Consider the following 19,803-nt stretch of genomic DNA (forward strand, 5'->3'; position numbering starts at 1 on the left):
GGATAACAGAGTATATTGGGACGTGTTTGTGAAATGGCCTGGCACTTCTGAAGCCGAGAAGTACAGAGCGTTGGTAGACACCGGTGCCCAATGCACTCTGATCCCCTCCAGCCACAGGGGGACAGAAAGTATTACAATTGCAGGAGTCACAGGGGGGTCTCAGGAGTTGACTGTGCTGCAGGCTGAGATAAGCCTCACCGGGAATGTGTGGGAGAAGCACTCCATAGTAACTGGCCCTGATGCACCTTGCATCCTGGGGATCGACTTTCTCCGGGAAGGGTACTTTAAAGATCCGAAGGGGAACAAGTGGGCTTTTGGCATAGCAGCTGTAGAGACTGCAGACAAAGAGCAGCTGTCTATCATGCCTGGCATGTCAGATGACCCTTCCGTGGTTGGTACCCACAAGGTGGAAGATGTCAAGTTACCTATTGCTTCTCATGTAGTTCATCGCAGGCAATACCGCACCAACAGAGACTCCCTGCTACCCATACAGCAGCTGATTCGCCGCCTTGAGCAGCAGCTTGTAATCAGCAAGAGCCACTCGCCCTTCAACAGCCCGATATGGCCAGTGCGAAAGGAGACAGGGGAATGGAGACTGACTGTGAACTTCCGAGGCCTGAACGAAGTGACTCCTCCAATCAGCGCAGCCGTGCCTGATATGTTGGAGCTGCAGTATGAACTGGAAACGAAGGAGGCCAAATGGTATGCCACAATCGATATTGCTAATGCTTTCTTCTCCATCCCCATTGCAGAAGAATGTAGGCCACAGTTTGCCTTCACCTGGAGAGGAGTCCAGTACCACTGGAACAGACTGCCTCAAGGGTGGAAGCACAGCCCTACAATCTGCCATAGCATCATCCAGACTGCACTGGAGAAGGGTGGAGCTCCGGAACATCTGCAGTACATCGATGACATCATTGTATGGGGTGAGACAGCAGAGGAGGTCTTCGAGAAGGGTGAGAAGATCATTAATATCCTGTTGGATGCTGGTTTTGCCATTAAGAGAAGCAAAGTGAAAGGGCCTGCCAGAGAGATCCAGTTCCTGGGAGTTCGATGGCAGGATGGCCGACGCCACATCCCTATGGATGTGGTGAATAAAGTGGCCACTATGGTGGAACCCACTAACCGGAAGGAGACACAATCCTTCCTGGGGTTTGTGGGCTTTTGGAAGATGCACATTCCCAGGTACAGTCAAATTGTGAAACCCCTCTTTGACGTTACAAGAAAGAGGAATAACTTTGAGTGGGGACCTGAGCAGCAGGTGGCATTTGACCAGATCAAACGAGAGGTGGTCCATGCCATGGCCTTGGGACCATTTCGAACCGGCCCAGAGATTAAGAACATTCTCTACACAGCAGCTGGCGAGAATGGTCCTAGCTGGAGCCTATGGCAGAAAGCTCCTGATGAAACACGAGGCCGCCCACTCGGGTTCTGGAGTAAGGCGTACAAAGGCTCAGAGACCAAGTATAACCCCACAGAGAAAGAAATCCTAGCTGCCTATGAGGGAGTCAGAGCTGCCTCTGAGGTGATTGGGATGGAGTCACCACTCCTTTTAGCTCCAAGGCTTCCAGACCTGACTTGGATGTTTAAAGGGAAGGGTTCAACTCCGCACCATGCCACAGATGCCACTTGGAGTAAGTGGATGGCTCTGATAACTCAGAGGGCTAGGATGGGGACTCTCGAGCATCCAGGCATTGGAGAGGTCATCACCAACTGGCCAGAGGGCACTGACTTTGGAAAACCAGCAGAAGAGAAGGCAGTGACCCGTGCCGAGGAAGCCCCCCCATACAGTGACCTCCCTGAGGAGGAAAAGGCATATGCTCTCTTCACAGATGGATCCTGCTGCCTGGTAGGCAGCAAGCGGAGATGGAAGGCTGCCGTCTGGAACCCCACACGCAGGGTTGCAGAGGCAAGAGATGGAGAAGGTGAATCCAGCCAGTATGCTGAGGTGAAAGCCATCCAGCTGGCCCTGGACATTGCAGAACGAGAGCAGTGGCCAATGCTATACATCTACACCGACTCATGGATGGTAGCAAATGCCTTATGGGGGTGGCTGAAGGAGTGGAAGAGAAATGGTTGGCAGAGAAAAGGGAAGCCTATTTGGGCTGCTGATCTCTGGCAAGACATTTCTGCACGCCTGGACAAACTACCAGTTAAAATCCGACACATCAGTGCTCACATCCCAAAGAGCAGAGCCACTGAAGAACAGCAGCATAACCACCAAGCTGACCTGGCTGCCCACATCTGCCAGATTGACCTGGACTGGAAACACAAAGGTGAACTGTTCTTAGCTCGGTGGGCACATGACTCTTCTGGCCACCAAGGAAGAGATGCCACATACCAATGGGCCCGAGACAGATCCGTGGACATATCCATGGAGGCCATAACTCAGGTTATCCATGAATGTGACATCTGTGCCACCATAAAGCAAGCTAAGCGCATGAAGCCTTTGTGGTACGGGGGACGGTGGTCAAAGTACAGGTATGGGGAGGCCTGGCAGATCGATTACATCACTCTGCCTCGGTCTCGCAGTGGCAAGCAGTATGTGTTAACCATGGTGGAGGGAAGCACAGGGGTGGCTGGAAACCTACCCAGTACCTCATGCTACTGCCCGTAACACCATTCTGGGCCTGCAGAGCCACATCCTGTGGAGACACGGTACCCCAGAGAGAATTGAGTCAGACAACGGAACCCATTTCACGAACCACCTTGTAAGCAACTGGGCAAAAGAGCATGGGATAGAATGGGTTTACCACATCCCATACTACCCACAGGCTGCAGGAAAGATTGAGCGACACAATGGCCTGCTGAAAACCACCCTGAAGGCTATGGGAGGTGGAACTCTCAGGAACTGGGAGAAGCACCTTGCAGAAGCCACTTGGCTGGTGAACGGCAGGGGATCAGTTAACAGAGCTGGTCCTGCTCAGTCTGCCCTACTGCCCATAGTTGAGGGAGATGGAGTTCCTGTAGTCTGTGAAAGGAATCTACTGGGAAAGACTGTGTGGGTTGCTCCTGCCTCTGGTGGGGGAAAACCTATCAAAGGGGTGGTATCTGCAGAGGGTCCTGGTCACACATACTGGGTGATGATGGAAACTGGTGTTATTGAGTGTGTCCCTCAGAGAAATCTCTCTTTAGCTGAAAAGGTTTTGAAATCTCAGAGTTGATTCCATGTGTTCCAGATATTTGAGGTTATCTTGTATTATAGTTGTATAATAGTTGTATCATAGTTGTGTGATACTTGTATTATAGTTCATAAGGGGTTACAAGTTGTTTTTGTAGTTATACCCTCACCACTACATGGCGTCCAACAGAACCTAAATCACAGCAGCAGCTATCCAGAGTCCTACAGCATCACACCACACCACGGCATCTAACCAGAACCCTGCATCTGATTCGTCACTGATGCCCTGCAGTGAGAGACTGTTCCTGATTTCCCTCCAGAGGATATCTGCAGCCATCTCATCCACACCTGTTCCCCTGATGCCAGACACCAAGAGACTGTTCCTGATGTTTTTCTCCACAGAGGGAAAAGACTTTCCTGAGTTCCAACAAGAACTGTTCCTGTTTCACTGACTTTTCTTCCGTTCCTGTCCTGCTCACACCTCACCAACCTGCACCGGACCAGAGGAGCACATCGCCTTGGGATACAGCCGGGGACCGAGAAGGACTTCACGAACTCTTGACCCATGGACACTTTTTTTCCCATCTTTGGAGAAGAAGACTGTTCATAGGAAGATGGAAGTGGTCTAACCAAGGGGTGGAATGTATAGGGTTAACACTCCTGGGGGAGTAACCCTGAACCTGACCCTAGGGGTCTTGGCCCCTCCCCAGGGGTGGGCCACACTCCAGGTGATGGTTAGCCCACTCCCCCCACTTCCTGTGGTATAAAAGACAGAGGAGTTTCCTGTCTCTTCCTCTTTTCCTGCATTCACTCTTCACACACACACTGATACTGCATACCAGAACACCACGTGGCAGCCACAAGGCAGAGACACCATCACATTACTCGGGTTGTATCCATCCCTTTTTGTATTTTGCGGTTTTTCCCTTCCTTATCCTCTGTAAACTCCCCTACCTCCAGTACCTTTTCTAAGTTATTGTTAAACTTTTCCTTTTTAACTTCCAAATTGAGTGAGATTGATTTATTTGGGTGTCCCTACCTTTATCTCTCTCCCTGTCTTTGGGGAAAGGAGGGGGAAGAGGGGAGGGCACTCTATAAATTCTATAAATTGTCATTGGGTCTATTAAATTTATAAGAGTCTCTGGGAACCTGCATTTGAACCCAAAACACAGTCCTCCCCCCCTTCACGGCTGCAGGGCAGGCGAGGGGGGGGGGAAACCAGGCGGCTTTTCCCCTTTCCCCCCAAAGTCCGGGCAGGAGAGGAATTTAGGGGTACAGGACTCCAGGACAGCAGGTTATCTTTGGGGTGATAAGAGCGCACCTGAGGGATGGCAAAGAGCTCAGGTCCAGCCAGCATGGGTTTAGGAAGGGCAGATCCTGCCTTTCTAACCTGATCTCCTTCTATGATCAGGTGACCCGCTTGGTGGATGTGGGGAGGCCTGTGGATGTGGTCTATCTGGACTTCAGCAAGGCCTTTGACACTGTCCCCCACAGCAAACTGCTGGCTAAGCTGTCAGCCCGCGGCTTGGATGGCAACACTATATGCTGGTTTAGGAACTGGCTGGAGGGCCGGACCCAGAGAGTGGTGGTGAATGGTGCCACATCCAGCTGGCGGCCAGTCACTAGTGGTGTCCCTCAGGGATCAGTGCTGGGCCCCATCCTCTTTAACATCTTCATAGATGACCTGGATGAGGGCATGGAGTCAGTCCTCAGCAAGTTTGCAGATGACACTAAGCTGGGGGCAGATGTGACTGAGTTGGAGGGCAGAAGGGCTCTGCAGTGGGTCCTTGACCGCCTGCACAGATGGGCAGAGTCCAATGGGATGGCATTCAATAGCTCCAAGTGCAGGGTGCTGCACTTTGGCCACAACAACCCCATGCAGAGATACAAGCTGGGGTGGGAATGGCTGGAGATCAGCCAAACAGAGAGGGATCTGGGGGTGCTGATTGATACCCGCCTGAACATGAGTCAGCAGTGTGCCCAGGTGGCCAAGAGAGCCAATGGCATCCTGGCCTGCATCAGGAATGGTGTGGTCTGCATCAGGAATGGTGGAGTCGCCGTCCCTGGGGCACTTCAAGGCAAGGTTGGACGTGGCACTTGGTGCCATGGTCTAGCCTTGAGCTCTGTGGTAAAGGGTTAGACTTGATGATCTGTGAGGTCTCTTCCAACCCTGATAATACTGTGATACTGTGATACCATAACAATCTGAGGGTCAGCCTGTGAGAAATATATAATTGATCCGATCAATTCGTGGCAAGAGGCCACAGACAGGGAGGAAGGGGGGGTTTGAATGGAGCTGCACTCCTCCTTGCACAACCATCACAAAAGCATACACTTGGCTTAAGATAACAGCAATAAATAATTAGAAGCCAGAAAGCTTGGTGGAGGAGTGAGGCAGGTGGAAGAGACAGCCTTTGCGCATGAGCATACAGAGGACTAGTTTGGAGTTCACGGAGCGGACACTTGAGGAAGATCCCTTACTTCATCCCTGAAGACCACCAGAGGGACCACCGAGTAAAAAGAGAAATGCGTGGAAGAGACACCTCCCATTCTTAGAACTGATAAGCAAAACCCAACCTTTTCTTAGAATTAGTAATGAATATGTAATAGAATAGGATATAAAAAGAGAAGACTGAAAACAAAAGGTGTGTGATAGGGCAGAGCAGAGCCTCCCTGCGCACCCAGGCCTGTACATTGCTTGATTCCTGCAACTCTCTTAAAGCCTTATTTTGCATGAATGCAAGTTTATGCCTGTTATTTATGACAACTTGGGGGCTCATCCGGGATATCACCAGACCCTGGAGGTTCACCTAGGGAGGGGCGCCCCCACCTCTTGGTGGCTCCCTGGGGAAGGACTGGTCGGGGCTGGTGAGACCCTGAACCCAGACGGAATCAACCAATACATTTTTTTTGAGCTCCCTGATGAGGCCGCAGCCGCTTTTATAGACCCTTAATTCTGTGCACAGAGACCCGAGCGAAGGCGACAGAGTCGTGAGTATTGCAGAATCCGTTCGGTTGGGTGGGATTCAATTGCCTGGTATGAAAGAGCGTGTTTGAGACGGAGTCTGACTCCGAATTGAGTGTGGAAGTCCGATAACCGCGGTTCCAAACTCACGTGAGGGACTTGGCCGGTGAAGGATTCGTGGGTGGGTTAAGGGAGGGTCATTTAACCCCCTGCAAGACGTTCTTTAGGCAGTCATGAGAGATGGGTCAAACTAAGTTGAGGACCCAAGACCCTAACAGAGGGAGCGAAACAAAGTTACCAGATTAATGATTAAATATTGGAATGATAGGGGCTCCAGAAAAGGGAAAACAAAAATGAAATTAGTCCATTATTGTATGAGAATAAGGCCAAAGGAACCAGTATGGCCACATGTGCATTGGCCTATGTTTGGGTCTTCTGAGGACTGGGTTTGTGAAGCCTTAGTAGAATGTGCCAGAAACAGGAAAATATTTAGCCCAGAGGAAGGTGAATCTGCTGAGCTCTGGGAGCTATCAGCAGAAAGAAAAGTTACAGCACTGTATGCTCTAACAGCAGAAGGAGGAAGGAGGGAGAAGGGGGAGGAATGGGAGCCCTTAGATAACTTACCGCCTGCCTCAGCCCCTCCTCTGCCCCTCGCCGCCACTGCTGCCTCAGCTCCCCCTCTGCCCCTTGCCGCCGCCGCGCTTCAGCTCCCCCCCCCCCGCTGTGGCTGCTGCCTCAGCCCTCCCCCCCTCGCTGCTGCCGCCACAGCTTCAGCCCCAGTGCCGCCTTTGCAGGATGATCAACCCCCAGCTACTAGAACGAGGAATAGTAAAAGGGAGAGTCAGAAAGTACAAGCTACAACTAAAGAATTAAAAGGGACAGGGCCCAAGGGGCATCTGGAGAATCAGAGTGCAAGAGAAAGGGAACCTCCTGTGTGTTACTGTTGCAACAAGAAGGGACATATCCAGCAATAGTGCTGCAAAAGGACACAGGATGAGAAATTATTCAAGGAGGACTAGGGGAGTCAGGAGCTGTATCTTTTGGGGACCCCACCATCTACTGAGCCCTGGATAATTTATTAATAGGTCCCCATAAGGAGGAAGTGGAATTTTAGTGGACACAGGAGCTGAGAAAACCACCATTAAAAAACTCCCAACAGGGGTACAAAAAGGGAAGAATCACACAATGGTCATAGGAGCTAAAGGAGAACCATTTAAAGTAACTGTTTTAAAGGAAGTAGAAATGGAAACAGAAGATAAAATTTGTCTAAATGATTTGTTATTATTACTGGAGGCAGAGCATAACCTACAAAGAAACAATCTACCTCCAGAATTTCAGTGGTACAGTGTAATAGACCTGAAGGACATAGTCTGGGTTTGTCCACTAAAGGAGGAATCAAGGGATTACTTTGCTTTTGAATGGGAAGATCCAGAGACAGGGAGAAGGCAACGGTTAAAGTGGACAGTATTACCACAGGGATTTACAGAGTTCCCCAACTTATTTGGTCAGACATTGGAGAAGCTATTAGAACAGCTGGTGTTTCCAGAGGGGACAAAATTGTTGCAGTATGTGGATGACTTATTGATAGCAGGAAAAACTGAAGAGGCAGTCCGAGAAGCCACCATACAGACTCTAAATTTTTTTTTTGAGCAAAAGGACTTAAGGTATCGAAACAAAAGCTACAATTTGTGGAACAAGAAGTAAAGTATTTAGGACACTGGTTGAGCAAAGGGGAAAAGAAACTAGACCCTGAAAGAATATCTGGGATCTTGGGGATGAAGACTCCAGACAATAAGAAGGAAGTCAGACAGTTATTGGGACTTCTTGGATATTGTGCACAATGGATAGAAGGATATAGTGAAAAGGTAAAATTTCTATATGAAAAACTCACACATGAACGTCCCAGGTGGACTCAAGAAGATGAGCAGAGGTTGAGCGACCTTAAAAATGTTTTATTGCAAACCCCTGTTTTGAGCTTACCAGATTTGGAAGGCCTGGCTCAAGATTGGGCAGGGAGCAAGAAACCAGTGGCATATTGTTCAAAATTATTGGACCTGGTAAGCAGAGGATGGCCACAGCTTTATTAATTGAGAAAGCAAGAAGAATAACCCTATATGCTCAATTGACATTTTACATCCCTCACAATGTGAGGGGAGTGTTACAACAGAAAGCAGAAAGATGGCTCACAGACAGCCGAGTACTGAAATATGAAGCCATACTCATTGACTCTCCGAATTTGGAATTAAAGATAACACCTGCTCAGAATCCTGCTCAATTCTTATATGGGAAACCCCCAGACAATTTGAAACATGACTATATAAGGGTTATAGAAACTCAGACGAAGGTCAGACCAGACCTTCAGGAGAGTGAATTAGATAAAGGGGGAAAATTGTTTGTGGATGGATCCTCTAGAGTTATAGAAGAGAAATGGAAAGCAAGAGATGTGACAATTAATGGGGAGTTAGAGCCAGTGGGGAATCAGGGTCCCTAAATCCGTCATGGTCAGCTCAGGCCTGTGAGTTGTACGCCCTTTACAGGGCTCTTAAATTATTAAAGGACAAACCAGGAACCATCTACACAGACTCTAAATATGCCTATGGAGTGGTGCATACATTTGGGAAAATATGGGAAGAAAAAGGACTCCTAAATACCCAAGGGAAAGGATTGATCCATCAAGAATTGATAACCCTGATATTAAAGGAATTAAGGGGACCAAAGGAGGTTGCTGTAGTACATATAAAGGGCCACCAACAAGGATTTGATTTACGAGTTCAGGGAAACAACAGGGCTGATATAGAGGCCCAAAAGGCTGCAGTTCAAGGTGAAGGTGGGCCTTGTGAGACTTATACACTTCACCAAGATCAGGAAATTAACACATTTATGGGAAAAAAGTTTTCAGCAGAAGAGGAGGAAAAGAGTAAGGAGATAGGAGCGGAGTCTAAAGATGGGAAGTGGCAGCTCCCGGACAGGAGGGAGATTTTGCCCAAGGCATGTAGCCAACAAACTCTTCAAAGACTGCATAATCAGACCCACTGGAGAACCAAAGCATTAGGAGACCAGTTCCTGAAACAGTATGAGTGTATAGGGATACACAATATAGCAAAACAGATCGCACAAGGATGGCTAATCTGTAAAAGGGTAAACAAGGCAGGATTTAAGCAAAAAGCTTGGGGAGGGAGAAAAACAGCATATCGACCATTTGAACGAGTGCAAATAGATTTTACAGAATTACCTAAAGCAGGAAGGATAAAATATTTATTATAGTAGATCACCTAACCCAATGGGTGGAAGCTTACCCAGTGAGCAGAGCAACTGCACATATGGTGGTATCAACCTGGTTGATTCTATGATTCTATGATTCTATGATTATTGGAAAATATAATACCAAGGTATGGAGTAGTGGAACATATTGATTCAGATCAAGGGACACATTTTAATTCAAAAATAATTAGGAAACTATCAGAAATCTTAGGTATTTCATGGGAATACCGCACTCCGTGGCACCCCCAGAGTTCAGGGAAGGTTGAACGAATGATGAGAACATCCGGAAATAGGGGGATGCTAGATCAAACTCCACCTCTGAGGTTTGCAATCCATAAAATTAAACCTGGTGATAAGGTACTGATAAAGACTTGGGAACAAAAAAACCCAACTTTGTTAACTATGTGGGAAGGCCCTTTTCTTGTGTTGCTCACCACAGAAACGGCCATCAGAACAGCAGAAAGAGGGTGGACACACGCCTCGTGAGTGAAAGGACCTGTCCAGGAGTGGCAAGAGACTTCGGACCCAGAAGAAACAAAAGTGACACTAAGGAGGCAATAAGATAAGCACTGGTGGAATTTCTAAACACATCCTACTCCTAGGGGACTAATTGGGACTTCAGAACCAATACTCAAAACTGACAAAAGGTGTTGAAATTGTTAAAAACAAGAGGGATTGTTTATTGGGGAAAAATTGGAGGATTTTGTTTTGTTTGGTTTAGATTTTTTTGTGGGTTTTTTGTGTTGTTTATTTGGTTTTGTTGTTTGGTTGTTTGGTTTAAGATTTTATTTTAATTTGAGACACATATTTCAAAAAAAGCAAAAGGGCAGTGAGAGGCACTCAAGGAAATAAAAAGAGGGCAAGACCGGAGTGGGAACCAGTGCTGCGGCTGAAGAAGGTCTGCCAAGGCCTGCAACCCCTCTGGGCTGTGACCGCTGAGTAACATGGCCCTGACCGGACCTCTTCTGTGCATATTTGGGTTAAGCCTCATAGCCCTGGGATAAGCCCAGAATTGCAGTGACTGCATTTCTGCAACTCAGAGGAGCAAAATTGTGTCTCAAACACTGGTGTACCATACAATTTATGAGTGCAAAGGACAAAAGTTAGATCCCTGTTATCAAAACCAAACAGAATATGCCAGGTGTGATGAGAAGGGAAAAACCACTTGTTATGATCCAAAGGAAGTAGCCTATCTATGGTGGGTAGAAATAAGGGCAAATGATGGGAAAGGAGAATTGTTAGGAAAAAGCCAAATGGCCACTGACCACAGCCAACCCCTGTGGGTCACTTTTGATGCTTGCCAGGCTATTGACAATGATGGTTCTTCAAATTGTGGGAATATGGGGTGGAGATGTTATTATAGTGGGCAAGAAAAATACATTTGCCCAGAAGATCCTGGCCAATGCTGCCAGTATCATAGGGAATATCACAACATTTGGTATTCCATTCATTTTATCATGAAATAGAATCAGGAGTTAAGTATGAAATTCCACCAGTTGCTAAAAACCTTTTTGTAAATTTGGCTGAGAATATTGCAAAATCATTGAATGTAACCAATTGTTATGTCTGTGGAGGTACCAATCAAGGAGATCGATGGCCCTGGAAATCAATGGAAGTGAACATCTCTGATTCTAACACCTGGAAAGTGGAGGGGTAACAGAAAGCAGCAGTGGGTCCTACAAACCAGTAAAATTGGAGGGAGCTGCTGGTCAATCTATAGGGAATTTGGAAATGGGTGGTCAGCCCTGGGTGGATTTTATTGGATATGTGGGAGAGTAACCTATGTTCACTTACCCAAAAATTGGGTAGGATCATGTGTATTGGGAACAATTAGACCCAAGCCACTCTCCATCATTTTCCAGCAGTCCTGGCTCACCGGAGAGGTCCCAGGAGACTGGAAAATGGCCAACGTGGTCCCCATCCACAAAAAGGGTCGGATGGAGGAACCTGGGAACTACAGACCTGTCAGCCTGACCTCAGTGCCAGGGAAACTGATGGAGCAGGTTCTCTTGGGGCCAATAACTGCGCACCTGAGGGATGGCAAAGATCTCAGGTCCAGCCAGCATGGGTTTAGGAAGGGCAGATCCTGCCTTTCTAACCTGATCTCCTTCTATGATCAGGTGATCCGCTTGGTGGATGTGGGGAGGCCTGTGGATGTAGTCTATCTGGACTTCAGCAAGGCCTTTGACACTGTCCCCCACAGCAAACTGCTGGCTAAGCTGTCAGCCCGCGGCTTGGATGGTAACACTCTGTGCTGGGTTAGGAACTGGCTGGAGGGCCGGACCCAGAGAGTGGTGGTGAATGGTGCCACATCCAGCTGGCGGCCAGTCACTAGTGGTGTCCCTCAGGGATCAGTGCTGGGCCCCATCCTCTTTAACATCTTCATAGATGATCTGGATGAGGGCATCGAGTCAGTCATCAGCAAGTTTGCAGATGACACTAAGCTGGGGGCAGATGTGACTGAGTTGGAGGGCAGAAGGGCTCTGCAGCGGGACCTTGACCGCCTGGACAGATGGGCAGAGGCCAATGGGATGGGGTTCAATAGCTCAAAGTGCAGGGTGCTGCACTTTGGCCACAACAACCCCATGCAGAGATACAGGCTGGGGTCGGAGTGGCTGGAGAGCAGCCAGACAGAGAGGGATCTGGGGGTACTGATTGATACCCGCCTGAACATGAGCCAGCAGTGTGCCCAGGTGGCCAAGAGAGCCAGTGGCATCCTGGCCTGCATCAGGAATGGTGTGGTCAGCAGGAGCAGGGAGGTCATTCTGCCCCTGTACTCTGCACTGGTCAGACCACACCTCGAGTACTGCGTTCAGTTCTGGGCCCCCCAGTTTAGGAAGGACACTGAGATGCTTGAGCGTGTCCAGAGAAGGGCGACGAGGCTGGTGAGAGGCCTTGAGCACAAGCCCTACGAGGAGAGGCTTAGGGAGCTGGGGTTGTTTAGCCTGGAGAAGAGGAGGCTCAGGGGTGACCTTATTGCTGTCTACAACTACCTGAAGGGTGGTTGTGGCCAGGAGGAGGTTGCTCTCTTCTCTCAGGTGGCCAGCTCCAGAACAAGAGGACACAGCCTCAGGCTGCGCCAGGGGAAATTTTGGCTCGAGGTGAGGAGAAAGTTCTTCACTGAGAGAGTCATTGGGCACTGGAATGGGCTGCCTGGGGAGGTGGTGGAGTCGTCGTCCCTGGGGCAGTTCAAGGCAAGGTTGTATGTGGCACTTGGTGCCATGGTCTAGCCTTGGGCACTGTGGTAAAGGGTTGGACTTGATGATCTGTGAGGTCTCTTCCAACCTTGGTGATACTGTGATCTTCTTCTTGTTACTTATCTACAAGGGAGAAAGATTAGGTGTAGAGCTGTATACTGAGACTGATGTGTTGGAGAACACGTTTGGTGGAGCGCTATGGGAAGATGACTCTTTGTTCACCAATATGGTTAGATGGTCAAATCCACTTTATTTCCGTGATACAGTGACTTAAATGCATTCTAGCAAGAGGCGTGCTCAGCTTAAGATTGGTTACAGTCAGAGGGTCCAGAGTTACATGTAAGGTGTGCATAGGTTAACTTATCACAACATTCTAAGGGTCAGCCTCTCAGACCACCTGACGTGGAACGCAGTTTCGCGGCAGAGTTTATGGGGAAATACGCGAGGAGTTGACTATTTTATCAGTGATTTATTGCAAAAATGCGAATTCCCTCTTCCCGAAACTACACCACCACTGTGAATTCTTTTGATCGAGGTCAAAATAACATTTCAGAGAATGGCAAATTAAAAAGTCTATGATGTTTAAAGAGAGTTCTTTTGAGTCTCTGGGGTTTGAGTTAACAGTTCGTCAGCTACTCACAGTCTGTAGCTTGGTAGGGAGTCCCTTTCTCCCGGTGAGGGTCCAGGCATGTGCAGGCTCCCAGCCTCTGCGGCTCGGCGTGTCTGCCCGAGGCAAGGCTAGATCGGCAAGCAGTTTGTTGTCGTTAGAAGTCCGAGGAAGGACAAGACGAGGGTGAGGTCCAGGAAGGAAAAAAAACCAGAAAGGCTGGAAAAAACCCAGAAGGGGCCTCGATCCTCGCCTGTTCACCATTTTTATAATGTTCAAAAATAGGACTAGCCCACAATTCGGACCACTTTTACGTTGTTCACATACATTGGTAAAAAACAGTAAGCAACTTATACAATTGGATAACATTACCTAAACAATATAAAGACCACTCCTCAGGCCAGCCCTCCTGCAGGTGTGGGGCGGGCCTAAGATAGTCGTTTCTACTAACCAAAACAATACCCTGTTGTCTGGAAAGCAAGGCCACTCTCATCCCACTTTGACGCCAAGTAAAAGGAAAACATGGCCAGTGTTTACATTTTACTTGTCTTAGGCCGAAACCTTCCCATGGGACTGAAAGATTGTTTTTTTTTTTTGTTTTTTTTTTTTCCGATGCTTTCTGCTTGAATGTGAGGCATTAGAAATTACACAATATAGCAAAAGCTTAGAGAGCTTTTGCTACTCTCCATGACATACTCCACCCCCTGGCTCACATTAAGCCAAGAATCGAAAAAGCAAAAATGAAATACTACTTATACTTAACCATTAACATAACTAATACATAAGCATAACTCTAATTTAAACTAACTTAATACTTATGCCCACCCCCCTGAATAAACAAAGCTTTATTGAATATTTACAAAGCAGAAAACCTGGTATATGCAAAAGCAGTTCAGAAGTCTGGGAGAATCCATCGTGCACTGATACGATGAGTTTTCCCACTTACATCAGTTGCTTCCCAAGCATACAACCCATTTGGTTTTGTCAGGGTCATAGGCACAACTCCAATTGAAGGTAAGTTTACCATTACTGGCTGTCCCACCTGTAATTTGTGTAATGACTGTTGAGAGTGCTGAGATTTATCTGGTGGATGACTAACATTCTCCACTGGATTGTCAGGACAAAATGCCCTTATTTTAGGACTACCATAATTACCCCATCTGTTGTTCACAATGAAAACTGCGTATGATAAGCGTTTATCCCAGTTACCTTTGGATACCATGGCATGTTTCTTAATCAAAGCATTTGTTCTCTCTACAATACCATTAGCTTGAGGATAAGAGGGAGTATGGAACACCCATGTAATCCCCTCACCCTTAGCCCAGTCTTGTACAGAAGATGCTGTAAAGTGAGATCCATTATCACTTTGGATGTACTCTGGCATTGGCAAGACACTAAACCACAGCTTGATTATTCCAGGTGGTAGCTGGTGTTTGCTTTTTGGAATGCCCTTCTACCCAACCAACCTTGAGGGGTCTGGATCGGCCAATCTCTAATAGCCTTTTCCAGTCTTCGACTCTCCAGACTTCCGCACCTGATATCGTCCACTGATTCGCTTCCCACTGGCAAATCCACTCAGTGGCGCCTTTGAACGTGGAATAAGAATCAGTGTAAATAGTTGTTGCTCCATGCTCAGCTGCTAGCATGAGAGCACGCAACTCCCCTACCTGCGCACTGCCATCACCTTCTTCAGTGATGGTCCGGCCTGTAGCAATCTCCAAGGCAGCGGCTTTGTAGTGCCACTTCGCCCCCACCCTCCGAGAGGATGTGTCATGGAGAGTAGCAGAAGCTCTCTAAGCTTTTGCTATATTGTGTAGTTTCTAGTGCCTCACATTCAAGCAGAAGCATCGAAAAACCAAAACAATCTTTCAGTCCCATGGGAAGATTTCTCCCTAGGGTAAGCGAAAGGTAAACACTGGCCATGTTTCCTTTTCACTTGGCCTTGCTTTCCAGACAACAGGGTATTGTTTTGGTTAAGTAGAAACGACTTTCTTGGGCCTGCCCAGCACCTGCAGGAGGGCTGGCCTGAGGAGTGGTCTTTATATTGTTTGAGTAATGTTATCCAATTATATAAGTTGCTTACTGTCTTTTGCCAATGTATGTGAACAACGTAAAAGTGGTCTGAATTGTGGGCTAGTCCTATTTTTGAACATTATAAAAATGGTGGACAGGCCAGGATCGAGGCCCTTGCCCTTGCGCTCTTCCCTTGCCTTTTGCCTTTTGCTCTTTTGCCCTGGATCTCACCCTCGCTCCTGTCCTTCCCCGGACTTAACAACAACAAACTGCTCGCCGATCTAGCCTTGCCTCGGGCAGACCCCGAGTCGCAGAGGCTAAAGCCTGCATGCCTGGACCCTCATCGGGAGAAAGGGACTCCCTACCAAGCTACAGACTGTGAGTAGCTGACGAACTATTAACTCAAACCAGAGACTCAAACAACTCTCTTTAAACATCATAGACTCTTTAAATTGCCATTTTCGGAAATGTTACTTTGACCTCAATCAAAAAGAATTCACAGTGGTGGTGTAGTTTCGGGAAGAGGGAATTCGAATTCTTTGCAATAAATCACTGATTGCCTCGCGTATTTCCCCCATAAATTCTGCCGCGAAACTGCGTTCCACGTCAGGATGCATCTGTGAACCACACTCCCAATTTGTCAGAGTCTGCGGTCATCTCTAGGGCTACCTGAATAGGAGAAGGCTTATATGGCTGACCAAGCAGAGCTTTATCAGGATTTATGGGTTGCTGAAGTTTGGATACCTTTGTAGGTCCCTCTTTCAGCGGCATCAGCTGTGAAATTCCCTCTAAGTAGGCATACCACTTTCTAACAGTAGCCTTTTGGGCAATTCCTTCTGGTGGAGGAGATCCTTTAAGGATCGTTTTTAGCAGAGGAAATGGGCCTTGCACTACAACATCTTGTGTAGTACGAAGCTTTTCCGCTTCCTTAACAGCTTGAGTTAGGGAAAGAAGTCCCTTTTCCCAATCCGAGTACCGAATCTCGGCTTCTTTGAATGCTGTTGAGGAAAACATGAGGGCTCTACTAGGACCATTGGGTCCTCTCTGAAAAATTCCACAGTATGAGGCATCCACGGAGAAACCCCATTCAGCCCTCAGGGCATCTTTTGGGTGTAAGGGCCCCAACTTCTGATATGCCTTTAGTTCATCCTTGAGAAACCTCAGACTATCAGAATGTTCTGGAGTCCAATCCCAATGCTTGTTCTTCTTAAGCAAATCATACAGAGGACGGGCAATTACTGAGAAACCTGGAATGTGTTTCCTCCAGTAACCCAGAGTACCCAACAATTGTTGTAACTCTTTTCTATTCTGTTGCATCGCATCCTCAATTTGTTTCCTTATTCTAATGCCTTCAGCCTTTATGAAGCCAGGCATACCCCTTATCAGGGGCCCAAGCCTTTGTGGCTCTACTGGGGCATCCATTGCATGTGCATATAACCCCTTATGATTCACAGCTTGGATACAGCAACCACAGTAAATGCTTCATTTAACTCATCAGGGGATCTAATCCAAAACTCTGTAGGCTCACCCCTGTCTAAAGGCTCATAAGCACTAGCCCAGTGAAAGATCCTAGCACTCAATGCAAGGTCTCCCTCAGGACCATCCCCAAGAAATACCTCGGGTCCCCAGTTAGTTCTCCCCACCTCTTCACGAGATAAGACAATTGCTTCCGCCCCCCTTTGCACCACGCGATACACATACTCTATTATAGGTTCATTAGGCATGCGGGAATAAGTTTCCCTAAAATCATCTATCTGTGTTGCTGTGTACGGTTTGATTTTCGTGGTTGTTGTTTTGCCTCCTTTCGGTCCTTGCGTAGTTTCAGACGCAAAGAGAGGATTCACGGAGTAGGTTGTCAGTTTGCCGTGCACCTCTTCCACTTCCGTGTCGCTATCAATAGACGTAGCTGCAGGCTGCGACGCGGCGTGGTGCTGCACAGGCGTGCTGCTCAGCGCTGGCTGCTCGGGGCGTGGCGGTTGAGAAGATGGCGGTTGTTGTGGAGATGGCTGGGAAGATGGCGGCTGCGGCGGCGCTGCCGGCGGCTGGGCTTGAGACGGCATCGGGACCTGCTGGGAAGCTGGAACGGACTGAGATTGAGGAGACGGTTGTGCCGGGGAAAGCGGCACTGTAGCCGCTGCCTGCGGCATTGCGAGCGGTTGCTGCGGGACTTGTGGCTGCGGCGGCGCTGGCCGCGGCTGTGTCTGGGCTATCGGCTCCGTTACTGTTAGTAACGGCGCTGCCGGCGGCTGGGGTGCCGGCATCTGCGGAGGCGTCAGAGGCTCCGCCGGCGGAATCACCGGGACTTGAGCCGGCTGCTGTGGCTGAAGCGGCGCCAGCGGCGACGAAGGCAAAGCGGCGGCTGGCTGGACCGGCGTCGGCGAGGTAGGCTGTCTGGGCACCTCCTGCGGGCACGGCGCCGAGCCGCATGGCTTGAGCGGCAACAAGGGCAGCTCTGCCGCTGGTTGGGGAGGCAGTGGCAAAGAAAGATGCCACGACGGCGACATTTTAAGGAAGTCGGGCTCGCGGGAAGGCGTACCGGTGCGAGAGACCTTGGGCGGAGAGCCCAAGAGTTGCGTCTCTTGGGCCTGAGAGGGGGTAGTTACCGAACCCCAGTGAGCCCCCGGCTCTTTCTGACGAACCACGGGCTGCGGTGACTTCTCAGGATATATCGGGGTAAAAGCTGGCAAGCCTAAGTAACCGGTTGACTCCCGGGTTCGGGTCGAGGGCTGAGGAGTTTCTGTCCGAGACCCGATACGCGACCGCGGCTGCGGCGTGTCCGCGCGGGAACTAACGGTTGACTGCGTTCGCGGAGTACTTGAACTGCTCCCGGACCGCGACTTTCGTCTTAGTAACCTGTCTAACTTTTCCTCCATATTTCTCATCCTGTCTTCAGTCACAGCGGGCTCTGCGCGAAAACCCAAGTTTTGCCTGACAGCGTCTTTCAACATCGCCTCTCTCTCGCTCTGCAGCGACTTGATTTCTTGCCGCGCCTTCTCCAAATGCAATTCTTGCCGGGCATTCTCTGCGCTCAGCTTTTTGACCTCTGACTTCCAAACATCAACCTCATGTTTACAAGCCTCTATATCAACTTGAGACCTGAACACGCCAACACCCAGCTTTAAAAAACTTTCTTTGTCAACTTCCTCGACATCTTTAAAAGCTTCGTAGAGAGACACGATTATATCAGCTGATCTAGCATTTATCTGCTCTAAAGGCTCACTCGCCGTTGCCGTCATAGCTTTCCTTAGACTTGCCGATTCAAAAGCGGAAGCAAACCTGGCATACAGGGCGTCTGCGGTATCTGGCAGTCTGGCATCTCCTGCTGCGGGAGAACTCCTTCCGAACTGAGCCATTTTTAAATTTTTAACTCTGCTGTATTTACATGTACCTCAATCCCACTTCTGACACCATTTCTGACGTGGAACGCAGTTTCGCGGCAGAGTTTATGGGGGGAAATACGCGAGGCGTTGACTATTTTATCAGTGATTTATTGCAAAAATGCGAATTCCCTCTTCCCGAAACTACGCCACCCGTGTGAATTCTTTTGATCGAGGTCGAAATAACATTTCAGAGAATGGCAAATTAAAAAGTCTATGATGTTTAAAGAGAGTTCTTTTGAGTCTCTGGGGTTTGAGTTAACAGTTCGTCAGCTACTCACAGTCTGTAGCTTGGTAGGGAGTCCCTTTCTCCCGGTGAGGGTCCAGGCATGTGCAGACTCCCAGCCTCTGCGGCTCAGCGTGTCTGCCCGAGGCAAGGCTAAATCGGCAAGCAGTTTGTTGTCGTTAGAAGTCCGAGGAAGGACAAGACGAGGGTGAGGTCCAGGAAGGAAAAAAAAACAGAAAGGCTGGAAAAAACCCAGAAGGGGCCTCGATCCTCGCCTGTTCACCATTTTTATAATGTTCAAAAATAGGACTAGCCCACAATTCGGACCACTTTTACGTTGTTCACATACATTGGTAAAAAACAGTAAGCAACTTATACAATTGGATAACATTACCTAAACAATATAAAGACCACTCCTCAGGCCAGCCCTCCTGCAGGTGTGGGGCGGGCCTAAGATAGTCGTTTCTACTAACCAAAACAATACCCTGTTGTCTGGAAAGCAAGGCCACTCTCATCCCACTTTGACGCCAAGTAAAAGGAAAACATGGCCAGTGTTTACCTTTTACTTGCCTTAGGCCGAAACCTTCCCATGGGACTGAAAGATTGTTTTGGTTTTTTTTTGTTGTTTTTTTTTTCGATGCTTTCTGCTTGAATGTGAGGCATTAGAAATTACACAATATAGCAAAAGCTTAGAGAGCTTTTGCTACTCTCCATGACACCACCCACTCCAGCCCCCTTGGTTATCTAGTCTCTGCCCACTGCAGCTGTGTGTGGGGTGCTCAGTTGTTTACATCTCGGTTTCCTGGCCTCGCTGGGAACCAAGGACGTTCTCAGCGCAAGTTACCCATGTTGATGACTTTATGTCCTCGACTGGTGAGAAATTCTTCCACACTGATGAGTTAAGAAGGGCCAGGAGGAATAGGAAACTGGAAAGACAACAAGTGGCCTCCCGAAAGAATCATTGCCTATTATAATCCTGCAACACGGGCAGAAGATGGATCTTGGGGTTATCGAACTCCAACATATATGTTTAATA

This window comes from Pogoniulus pusillus (assembly GCF_015220805.1).
Source record: "Pogoniulus pusillus isolate bPogPus1 chromosome W unlocalized genomic scaffold, bPogPus1.pri SUPER_W_unloc_1, whole genome shotgun sequence".
NCBI lineage: Eukaryota > Metazoa > Chordata > Aves > Piciformes > Lybiidae > Pogoniulus > Pogoniulus pusillus.